Source organism: Peromyscus leucopus, chromosome 9, assembly GCF_004664715.2.
Source record: "Peromyscus leucopus breed LL Stock chromosome 9, UCI_PerLeu_2.1, whole genome shotgun sequence".
NCBI classification, from domain to species: Eukaryota; Metazoa; Chordata; class Mammalia; order Rodentia; family Cricetidae; genus Peromyscus; species Peromyscus leucopus.
In genome coordinates, this window is record NC_051070.1 from 43,386,970 (window position 1) to 43,399,628 (window position 12,659).

The following is a 12,659-nucleotide window of genomic DNA, read 5'->3' on the forward strand; positions in this document are numbered from 1 at the left end:
CAGTGTACAGACAATAAAGACTTTATAAACAAATACTGGCTTCTGCTTTTATTATGTTGCTCAGATAAATCAAATATGCCCCATCTGTGAAATGCAAGAAATCAATAGAAAAGAAGATAGGCAAAAATGATAGGTAAGCATGTTTTTAGTCCCTTAGGTATCTGGGCATCAGGTGAGGGATCACTGGAGTACATAGCAAGATGGGGGTGGAAGCAAGACTTTGAAAGAAGAACAAAGAGTCCTGTAAAAAAAAAAAAAGTGGGGTCTTGAACCCTAGGAAGATAGACTACTAGCCTACTGAGCAGATATGCTTTTTTTTCCCTGTGCCTTCTAGAAGAGTCTTGAGAAGCAAAGATTTTCCAACTATAGTCCTGACTTTAAGACTTATGACTTAGCCCCTGACTAGAAGCAACTAAAGAGCACAAAAGGAGAAGATATAAAAGGCAGAGTGGGAGGGAACCAGGGAATCAGAGTGCACTGGGGCAGAGAGAATGTCGTGGAGCTTCTGCCCGACTGCCTCTTGGCTCACATGCACATTTGTCATCCCTGATGATACGGCTGTGGACAGCATTCATGACCAAAAGTCAATGGCCTAACTCCTCCACAGGGAAAATACCCATGTATGTTTTGCCAACTTGTGCTGGTCCATCTGCTGACCAGACTTACATCTTCAAGACAGATATCTGTAGGTTTCTCAAAGACCAGCACACACTCCAATAATGAATTCCAAAAAAAGTAAACAGCTGCACCTGGAGGCTATCCACAATGGACAAAAGACCACGGCCCTCCCATGGCTAGGACCATTGCTCTCCTCCTCCTCCTCCCAAATTGACAACTCTAGATGTGTGTATTGCCAGGACAGTGCTTCCAGCCAGTTCACTGAGAAGCATAAGCCACTGAGAAAGAGTCACAAGTTCAGAATCCTCCAGACATATGCGTGGGTGAGGGCACACAAGTGGAGCATGCCGGGAACCTGCTTTTAGAGGACTTTCAATACATTTGAAGATTTGCATGAAGCTCTCCGAAAACAATGGGCCCACAGATATTTTCTTTTAGGCACTCATTCTCTTCCAAACCAATCAGGAGGAATGAGACAGCATTTAGTATAGCTAGATGGTGCTCTGGAAAGCCATAGCAGGGTCTGGTTAGTGGGATTTCACACATGGTGAAGATGGGATAATTTCACACATGGTGAAGATGGGATGATTTCACACATGGTGAAGAGGGTATGATTTCACACATGGTGAAGAGGGTATGATTTCACACATGGTGAAGATGGGATGATTTCACACATGGCAAAAATAGGATGATTTCACACATGGTGAAGAGGGTAGGATTTCACACTTGGTGAAGATAGGATGATTTCACACATGGTGAAGAGGGTATGATTTTACACATAGGACTCCAGAACCTGGACAAGAGTATTTCATTCAAGATTTTGGTCAGATGAGGTTATCTCAAATACACCTGATGAGCAGGGATGAGACAGAACAAGGTAAATAGAGTTGGGGCAGGAGGAGAGAGGGAAAGGGAAGGGAAGAGCTCAAGCTGGGAGAAGGAGAGAAGAGGAGGATTCCCTCTCTGTTTTCCCTGTCTTATCCTCTTCCTGGCTGTAGCTCAGCTGTCTTCAAATCACACCTCCTCACCTCCTCCTGCCTTTTCTTCCTTAGCCTGGCCAATAGGACTAGAAAAGCAAGTCCTTATTAGAGACAATCACTAGTCAAGATACTTGAGTACCTTGTACCTTCCTAAAGTCCCCAAGGTGGCTGATACCACCCTCCTGCACCAAAGGGGCGGGGCGGGCTGCCTCAGCTTTGCTTCCTACATTATCAACCTTGTGCCTGTTCCTTCCCTCCCTAGGGAAGTGCCCAGGAGATTGGCAGAGACCACCTGGTGAGGAAGCACCCTTCCTCACAAAGGCTGACCTCTTTCCCTTCCCCTGAGCTTCCACCCCTCTCTTTACCCCCTCTCTTCCATTCCCAGCCTTGCCAGCCCCTCCCACTCATCCTGCAGTCAAGTGAAGCTACCCCTGCTCAGGTACTATTTTTCATCCTTCTTTTCTTTCCTTTCCAGGTACCCTGGGTCACAGAGGCTTTTAAAGTCCCACTACTCGGCCCTCTTTTATCCCTTATCCCCTGGCTGCCTTGGCTCACAAAGTTCAGCAATGATCTCCCAAATACCACAGAAAGACAAGTCTTCATTCCTCTGTGGGATGGTTAATCTTGACTCCCAACTTGACTGAATTGAGAAGTGCCTAAGAGATCAGTAAAGCACACCTCTAGGGTATCCATGAGAGTACTTCTGGAGAAGATTAACCAAGGGGGAGGATCTGCCCTGAATGTGGGTGTCACTAGACTGGGAGCCTGGATGATACAAAAGGAAAAAGTCCATTAATGCAGGCATTTTCTCCCTCAGCTTCCAGGCCACAGGATATGCACTGCTGTGCTCTAGTTCACCTTTGCTACCCTATAGACTGACATCTCTGAAATCACTAGCACTACTCAGCCCCACACCACACATACACACACACAAAGTTGCTTCCAGCATTGTCATAATGTAAGAAATAACACACTCCTCCTCTACCTGACTTTCATACATGATTGAATTCTATTGCCCATTATATTAGTCAGGATTCTCTAGAGACACAGAACTTATAAAATGAATGTATATATGGGATTTATAAGGATGGCTTACAGGGTACGGTCCAGCTAGTTCAACAATGGCTGTCTACCAATGGAAAGTCCAAGAATCCCATAGTCATTCACTCCACAAGACTGAATATCTCAGTGGGTCTCCAGTATATGCTGGAATTCTGAAAAAGTAGGCTTTAATGCCAGTAAAAGAATGGACTTACTAGGGAGATAGCAAGAGCAAGCAGACAAAGAGAGCAAGCTTCCTTCTTCCATGTCCTTTATATAGGATGTCAGCAAAAAGTGTGGCCCAGATTAAAGGTGGATCTTCCTACCTCAAAAAATCTGGACTAAAGGTTAATCTTCCCACTTCAAATGATTTAATTAAGGAAAAAATCTCTCAGAGGTGTGCCATGCCACTGGGTTTTAGTTAATTCCAGATATAGTCAAATTGACAAAAATAAACACTAGACCTGTCCCTCTCTTCTTCAAGACCTGCTGGTTTCTTTACTAATGTAACCAGCCTGGGTACCCAAACACCTCTGTGAAAACCCTTTCTTGGTTGCCTACACTGGTATCTGGCCCTCAATCCTTATATCTTCAATCTTTTCCCAAGTCAGGATTGCTGGTGGATCCTCTTCTAGCTATAGTCATTGCTTTGTATCTTTGAAGGATACACTCTGTCTCTGCATCTCTGACCTCTGACCAGAGCCCCAACCCATGTTTTAACTCTGATCGTTCTCACCTACCCATTCTATCTAAGCTCATTCAAAATGTCATTCCTGTGTGTTTTAGAAGGTCAAGCAATAGGATAGACATTTCAAATACCAAGATCGGTAAGATCCAGGCTTTACCCTCAAGGCCTTCACAATTTAGTGGAAGAGATGCACACATAATTAGGCAAATGTACAGCAATGTGGAAATGCACAGATAGCCACAGGACAGTATGAAGTATTTAAAAGGAGTTTCCAACTGGAAAACCAACCCAGGTTGGAGATGAGGAATCTGAGAGCCCTTTACAAAGATAAGATGCTTCCATTACTACCTAGAGAACAAGATTGATGTAGAGAGTATAAGAGACTCTGAATGCTTTTAGCAATATTCACTGATAGTATTGGATTAACTGTACCTTAGCACTGACAAAAATAAAAGTCAAGAAAGACACCTAAGAATCTAACCGAGTCTTAGTCAAGGGTTTTGTTGCAGTGATAAAACATCTTGACTGAATGCAACTTGAGAAGGAAGGGGATTGTTTGGCTTACATATCCTGGGTCACAGTCCTTTGAGGGAAGCCAAGACAGGGACTCAGACAGGGTGGAAACCTGGAGGCAGCCACTGATTCAGAGGCCATGGAAGAGTGCTGCTTACAGGCTTACTCTTCAAAGCTTGCTCAGCCTGCTTTCTCATAGCACATGACCACCAGCCCAGTAGTGGCACTACCCACTGGGAGCTGGGCACTCCCACATCAATTATCAGTGAAGAAAAAGTACTACAGGCTTGCCCATGGGCCAATCAGGTAGGAGCATTTTCTCAATTGAGATTTCCCAGATGACTCTAGCTTGTGTCAAATCAGCATGAAAACTAGCCAGCACCCATCAGTGTCTACTTCCTACATGCCATGTCTACTCAGTAGTTCAGGAAATTATTCAGTTGCAGACTGGGATATGGCTCACTTGGTAGAGTGCTTATTCAGCTAGCACACAGCCCTGGATTCTGTCCCCAGCATCACATAAACGAGACATGGGAATGTATACCTGTAATCTCAGCACTTGAGAAGTGGAGGCAGTAAGATCATAAGATCAAGATCAAGTCAGTTCAGACTATACAGCAAATTTGAGGCCAGCCTGGACTCCATAAGACCCTGAGACCCTGGTTCATTCATATTCTCTCTCTCTCTTTCTCTCTCTCTCTCTCTCTCTCTCTCTCTCTCTCTCTCTCTCTCTCTTTCTCCCTCCCTCCCTCTCTCCCTCCCTCCCTCTACCTCTATCTCTCCCTCCCTCCCTTCCCCCTCTCTCTTCTCTCTTCTCTCTCTCTCTCTCTCTCTCTCTCTCTCTCTCTCTCTCTCTCATTCTGGCAGAACAGTACATATGATACCTTATCACCTTAGTAAAAAAACAAGCCCATATGAATTGTTTGCCTAAGTCGATCTGCCTGTGTTTGCACGCAATAGAATAAAACGTAGAATAATCCTAAGAGCTGCCATTCAGTGAGTGCTTTCTACAACAAACTCTTCCAGGCACTAATAAAATAGCAGTCCTATGAAGTAGATGTCCATTCCCTTATTTTGAAATTGAACAAACCAAGGCAAAAAAAAAAAAAAAAAGGTCCAATTCTTGCCTAACGTCATGTGGTCAGTAAGCAACAGAGCCAAGCTGGGAACTCAAGTGGCTGACTCTGGGCTACTGTGCTGTCGTCAAGGTGGAAAACAGGACCATCAGAGAAATTCTTCTGTAACTTGTGCCTTTTCATACTGTTTGAAGTTCACAAAATGAATATGCATTGATTTTGTAACTGAGAGGGAAAAGAGAAAGAGAGGAAAAAGAGGAAAATGCAGGTGAGAGGTGAAGAAGGAAGGGAGGAGGGGAGGGAGGGACCAAGGGGAGAGATAAGGAGAGGAAAAGAGAAGGGAAGAGAACATGCCAATGTTAGTTTCCCATTGCTACCGTAGCAGAGCATCACAGAACTAGTTTGTCTGGCAACACTCTTGCATGCTTGTGGGTCTGGAGATCAGGAGTCCACAGATATCAGCAGGTTGTGCCCCTCCTGAAGGTTCATGGGAAGAATCTGCTATCCTGCCTTCCCCGGGATCTAAAGGCTGCCTAGGCTGCACAGCTTGGACCCCATCCTCTGTCTTTAAGCTGGTAGTGCAGCTTCTTCCACGCTGTCTCTAAGGTGGGCCTCCAGTCTCGCCTCCACAAGGCCTCTTCTGATTCCATACAGGCCCACAGCATGGTCCAGGGCAATCTCTACAGCCTTAACTGAGTCACATAGTCCCTAAGTGTCTTTTGCTAATATTTTGCCCAGGTAATACTTTCACAGGTTCTGGGAAGTCAGAGGAGGACATCCTTAAAGGTAAGGAGATATTTATTTTCCCATCAATTACACAGAAGAAAGAAAAAGGAAGGAAGAAGAAATTCTATCCAAGCTTTGGCACTTGCCCTATGTGTCCCGACTGTTTAAATGAACGGTCTCTCACATCCAACCTTGAACTTCGGCGGGCCTTCATTTTCTCCCTTGGGGCGCTCCTCGAGCAGCTAGCACTTGAGCTCTTTGGGACAGGAGCCGTCCTGTCCTTTTCATCCTCGCCAGCCACCTCCTTTGTACACGGCACAGGCTCAGTCGTCTTTGCGGCGCAGGATTGAATTGTTGCGAACACGGCTTCCGCGCCTGAGCCTGCCCTTGTGGCCTGGGCTGACAGCCTCGAGATTAACTGCCTAATGAATAAAGTTGCTGAGCTTGGCCCAGCTGTGCCTTTCGGAGTGTGTTTGGGTTTGCTATGCCAAGTACAGATGATTGCCCCTGTCACCAGCCTTTCAAGAACCTGAGCTGCCGAGGCAAGGCAGGTGGGGCCACCTGATCTCAGCTGCAGCTGCGGAGGCAGCCAGCGAGACCGGGCTTTGGCTCACCTGCCTTGAGTGACGGGAAACATAATGCTGCTCTCTAAAGCTGTCATCTGATGGGCTGCACAGGCCTGCAGCAGGGCCGTCATCGTCCACCCGAGGAATTCTAGATCACCTCTGTCCACCCTGTTTCCCGCCGCCGCCCCCGCTGGTGAGTTTGAATAACAATGTGGGGTTACGAGGGCTCAGGAGTTGTCCGAAGTCTTGTTTTCAATGAGTCCAGAGTACACATGTTCAGAAACAGTATATCAAACACAACTGGGAACCTCCAAAAGATGTTCCGTCCATACACTGAGGCCACTGAATTCTGGTTTGTAAGGGGGATAAGGGGAAAACACCAAGGCCATGAGACAACAAGACTGCCATCCTTTGAAGGAGGCTACAAGGAAAGTGGGACTTTCCTGTGGGCAGCCTCCAAGAGGCCATACAAGGACACTTCAGCACAGCCCCCTGGACACTGAGCACAGCCCCCCAGAGGAAAGAGACACCTAATAATGACTGTGCAAGACTGACGACCTGCAGCTGTTCCCATCTGTGGTTCCCTCTAATGGTCTTCGCCATCTGCCATGGAGGGTGGACTGCTGTTGCCCGGGGCTCCCTCTCCTCTCTGGGCTCTTCTCCCCTGGGAGTGAGTAGGTATGGTGATGTCTAGAATAACAATTCTGTGTGTGCTGGTAAATTGTCCATTCAGTTTGGATTTTGTTTTTTTGTTTTCTTTGTTTTTTTTTTTTAAACAGGCAAACAGCGTGCCTTATGATGGGCCACGCGCTGCTCCGGGTGCTGAGAAATAGCAGTAGACAAAACACACTGAAAAGAAGGAAGCCTCTTGGGAGACAGAAATAAACTCAGAAAAATATGAGAAACAGGCAGCCTGTAAGAGAGCAGTGAGTACCTAAGAGAAAATTCACACAGAAAAAATGTGGATAAGAGGTGTGCACCAAGCTGCAGAACTAGCTGGGTGCAGCCCAGGCTGACTCGTCAAACAGGAAGCTTAGTGGCGTGTCTTCTCCACTGTGTTCTTGCTGCCTGAGAGACTTTAGTACTTGGAACCACAAACTGCCTGGGCTGTTTGTAGGAAAGGTCTAAGGATGAGTCCTACCCTCAGAAGAGCCAGATGGTGCCTGGCACTTGTCTTTGTTGACCCAGGGTAAGCCTTTAAACTTTTTAATTAATTCTTTCAGAATGCCATACAGTGTGTTTTGATCATATTCACCCTCAACCCCTCCTCTTAATTCTTCCAAGACTCTACCCTCTACAAACTTGGTGTCCTCTTTTCTTTTCCCCCATAATAACTTATCGACTCCAATTTTTGCTCCCCCTACATACTCCTGCATGTGGAGCCATCTTCTGGATGGTGGTGAATCCACCAGTAGCCACACCCACCCTTAAAGAAAACTTATGCTCCATCCCTCAGAAGCCATCAACTGTCTATAGCTCCTTAGTTAGGGGTGGGGGCATATGGACCTCTTTCTTACATTTACACTGACATTGTTTCTCAGCCTCAATATCATTAACATTTATAGTTGGATAATTTTCTTCAGCGGGTGCCATCCTGTGCATTGTAGGCTGTAGAGCATCGTACCCAGTAGATGTTGGTGGGAGTATCCACTAGTCATATGACAATAAAAATTATCTCCAGACATAGGCAGATATCCCCCACAGGACAAAATATCCCTCGTAGCCAAGAAGCATTGTGTTTATAAATATAAAGCTTTGGCAGAGCTATGGAAAAGTTAATTAAATATTACAAGAGAGCAGCAAAGAATTTCTTTCTGATGCATGGATTTATTTCTTTTATATTACAAGGGTATACAAGTAAATCACATCTTACTATATGTTTAATTGATTTGGAGATAAAAAATGATAGAAAACAGAATTGTTTCAGAAATTCTGGAGGACTTTTGAAGGAAAAAAAGTCAATGGAAACAAAACAGAGACATATACCATCATAGCAAATAAAACACATAGGGAAAAATTATAATGGAGGGGGAAAACCCTACACAAATACACAAGAAAACTCCAAACTATATTTTATCTATGAGTATAATGACATAAAAACATGAAAAACGTTGGAATTTGTTTTTCTGACATGACAGGATTGTGAAAATATTTCTTTCTACTTTGTGTGTGTGGGGGGGGTGATGTGGTTACTGAATCCATATAGTAATTACATTTCTAAAATCTCTTTCTGCAGTATGTCTTTCTGGGTAGCAGTAATGGAGAGCTGTGATGGAAGCATTAATGAGACTTTATTAATTGTGGAAGAACTCTGCCCTTGAAGTTCAAGCCTCTGAAACAACAAATTCTTGGCCAGCAAGAAGTACATGACTTAATCTGGAGGAAGTCTGTGCACCCATCAGAAATACAAAGTGTCAGGGCTGTAGAATTAATTCAGTGGTAGAGTGCTTGCCTAGCATGTGCAAGGCCCTCAGTTTGATTGTTGATCAGGAAGAGAGAGAGAGAGAGAGAGAGAGAGAGAGAGAGAGAGAGAGAGAGAGAGAGAGAGAATTTCCTTGACAAATTTCATGTATTTCAAGGACACACCATATCTCACCCTTGATAACTGGCCTAAGTATTCATGCTCTGGTCATGGCACAGCTGGCCCTGGGCTGGGACAGTGAAAAGCCTTTACTAATGACTGGAGCATAGTGAAAATCTGGGACATCCCTCTTAGGAAATACTACTTTCTCCCCTTCAGTCAGCAGACAGCCATAACACTTGCCTCCTTTCTGTTTGTATTCTGTCACCTAAGTATAATAGTCACCAGCCTCCATCTACCACAGGGGCATGGAATCCTAGACACCATCGTTTTCCAGAGTCTAACAAGTGTAGAGAAAAACAGAGTTGAGTTTTCTCTATCCTCGTGATTTGATTTCAAAGACTTTCTCTTTCTTTTTTTTTTTTTTTTTTGATTTTTCGAGACAGGGTTTCTCTGTGTAGCTTTGCGCCTTTCCTGGAACTCACTTGGTAGCCCAGGCTGGCCTCGAACTCACAGAGATCCACCTGGCTCTGCCTCCCGAGTGCTGGGATTAAAGGCGTGAGCCACCACCGCCCGGCTTTAGACTTTCTCTTTCTAAAATGATAGGCATTGGGAATCATTTCACAAGAATGAGCCATTTAAACAAACCCCTGAGGTCCCAACAGGACAGCTCCTCAGCTCAACAGACATGTAGAAGGTTCTCACACAAGCAGCAGTAGGGTATGGCTAAGTTACAACCTGAAAAACCTTCCAATGTTCACGGCCCATCCATTTTATCAGTTTCCCTGGTACCTTTCAGACAGTCATAGCTTTCAAACCAACACAGTGTCCAGCTGAGGTGAATTGCTATGTATTGGCAGCAGAATAGTACAAGAAAGCAGCCTAGTACAAAGCGGAGCAGGATAGGGGGTTACTATGGCAGTTCAGGAACCAGGCAGCTTGGGTTCCAATCCTACCTTCTGCAATTATCTACCTTTAGGGGAAGTATGACTTTCCTATCAGCATCTTGTCCTGTATATGCAGCTTGTAATGGTGGTGATGAGAATGGCAAGGATAAGATAGTTATAAGGAATACTTAAAGCAAGCCATGCAAGGCCCTGGACTGTAGTAAAGCCTTAAACATCATACTTATTAGATGGTACCTGCAACTTCATAGCTGATCTCTGCATCCCACTCAGTGTGCGATCTCATTTCAGTCTGGCCTTCTCCACACCTAGTTCATTAGCTAAGAAGTGAAGTTACTATCCTTAATGTTTTAAATTGCCATGAAGCAAATGTTTTTACAACTATGTTTAGACTCTCTGTGATACACTTGGGAAGCACATCATCTAATCATCTCTTAGAGGAGTCCTGCAAGAGTCCAGTAGTCTGAATGGACACTAGTGCTCTAGATAAACACATGAAGCTCACAGAGAAGTAGTCAGAGGAGAAATGGAGAAGGAGGCACAAAGAGCATGTTGCTTTGTCTTCCATCAAAAGCTTTCTTAATACAATAGGGTGGGAAAACCCCTTTACCCTACAGAGCCTTAATATGTTTCAAAATGCCTTGAATTTCAGTTGACCATTTCCATGGTGTCTCCATGATATTACACAGCACTGCCATCCCATGACCAATACAAGATCAATTCTAAGTTGAAAAGACAGAAATCACACATAGCAGTATCACTCCAGTGGTGGCTATGCATTGAGTTTTTGTGGTTCAGACCTTCATCAGACTTTGACATTGTACACAAATGCTGAGTGATGTTGGGCTACCCAGAGATAGAAGAATAATCTGATAATGAGTTCTGCTTTCTGATTCATAGTTCTCTTCACTGCTTTGGATAAGTCCTGTGGTTTGGATGAAAATGGCCCCCATAAGCTCATAGGAAGTAGCACTATTAGGAGGTATGGCTTTGCTGGAGTAGGTATGGTCTTGTTGGAGGAAATGTGTCACTAAGGGGTAGGCTTTGAGATTTCAGATGCTCAAGCCAGTGTGATTCTTTCTTCCTACTGCCTACTGATCCAGATACAGAACTCTTGGCTCCTTCTCCAGCACCATGTCTACCTATATACCATCATGCTTTCTGCCTTGATGACAATGGACTAAACCTCTGAACTGTAAACCAGCTCCAATCAAATGTTTTCCTTTATAAGAGTTGTGGTCATGATGTCTCTTCACAGCAATAGAAACCCTAACTGAGACAGTCTTCCATATACATATGAGATGTTGGAATAAGGGTCATAGACCAGGTGAATCCCACATTTCTGTACCAGTGGAAATGAAATGGGAAAGAGTCTACTTTGGCTTTTCCCTAGCAAATGGAAGCCCTAGATAGTCACAGAGGTTCCAAGTCACAAAAACTCTACTGAGAGCTTTCATCTGTCCATCCTTTTATCTTCTCATAACCTTGGAATAATCTTCTGCACCATAAATATCTGTGTAGATCACTCAGGTCCTTTACTACATCGCTTTGGTCCACTGCCCATATCCAACATCACACACAGATGTTGTTGTCAATGGAAACTGCATCACCTTCAAAACCTGTCACTCCAATACCATGTTCCAGGCTGACAAGCTCTCCTTCTGACTTCCTGGTTCATGGATCCCTGTAGGGTCATTTGCATCTTCATGGGGACCTCCATTTGATACACACCCTTTCAGTGCTTTCCTGTCTTCAACTCCCTCTCAACCTTCTCCAGCTTTATGGCCCTTCACATCAGCATCCCTTTGCCAGGTCTCTTAACTGCCACTCTCTTCTTATCATTCGACATCTTTGGAACTCCCAGCATCCTTATGAGGAGTGTTATGAACATCTAGGTAAGACAGTTCTCTTCTGTGAAAAGTTACTGTGAAATCAAGGTGTTCATGCTTCAACCATCTGAGCACCAAGACTCCATCATCCCCATAGGGCAGACCCTCAGAAAGACTAGGCAAGGACATTTGGCTGTGGGCCAGTCCTTCTATCCATAGGCAGAGTTGCTTCTTCTGTGAAACCTGAGTTCTGCTTCTAGAGTCTTTCATTCAATTAAATCTAGCCAGCCAAATTATCTAAGACAATCTTTACTTCTAGAACACTGTTTATAGACTTGAGTCACCTCTACAAATGCCATCCCAACACTACCTAGGTCAATGGCTGACTCAGTAACTGGGCACTCTACCCTAGCCAAGTCGACACATAACTGACCATCATTAAAGACCATGCAATTTAGCATCTAGACATAAACACTCTTGAGTGAACAGGAAGAGCTATTCATAAATATGCTAGAACACACAAACTTTTTTAAAAAGACAGAAAAATTGAAACATAGAGTCTTACTACAGCTATGGGATTACTAAAATCTATCCCACAAATTCCCCCTATGACTTCATATGGCTCAGCAAGCAACAAAAAACTTTCTGACATGACAGAAAGTAGATTTATCATATATGAGTTAGCAAACCTGGCAGGTCCTTGTGATGGTTTAAATGAGATGTCTTCCATAGTCTCAGACCCTTGAGGACCCAGTCCCAAGTCATTGCCCTGTATGTACCATGAAGATCCAGTGCTGAACACCTTGCTTCCACAGTAACTCTTCAGAGGCTTAGGAGGTATTGTCTTGCTTGAGAAAATATAACACTAAGGACAGGCTTTCTGAGTTTAAAGACTTACACCATTTCTAATTCTCTCTCTATCTCTCTGCTTCATGCTTGTGGTTCAAGATGTGACCTCTCAGCTTGCTACTCTAGCTGCCATGCCTATTGCTTGCTGACATGCTTCTTTACCATGACAGAATCTTATCCCTCTGGAACCGTAAACCCAAATAAACCCTTCCTTCTACAAGCTGCTTTGGTCATGGTGCTTCATCATAGTAATAAAAAGTAACTAACACCGACCTCAAGCTCGTGGCAAGCAAACCTGCTGCAGAAGGCAGAAGATGAAAGGCTTGGAGGAATTTCAGATTTGTTTC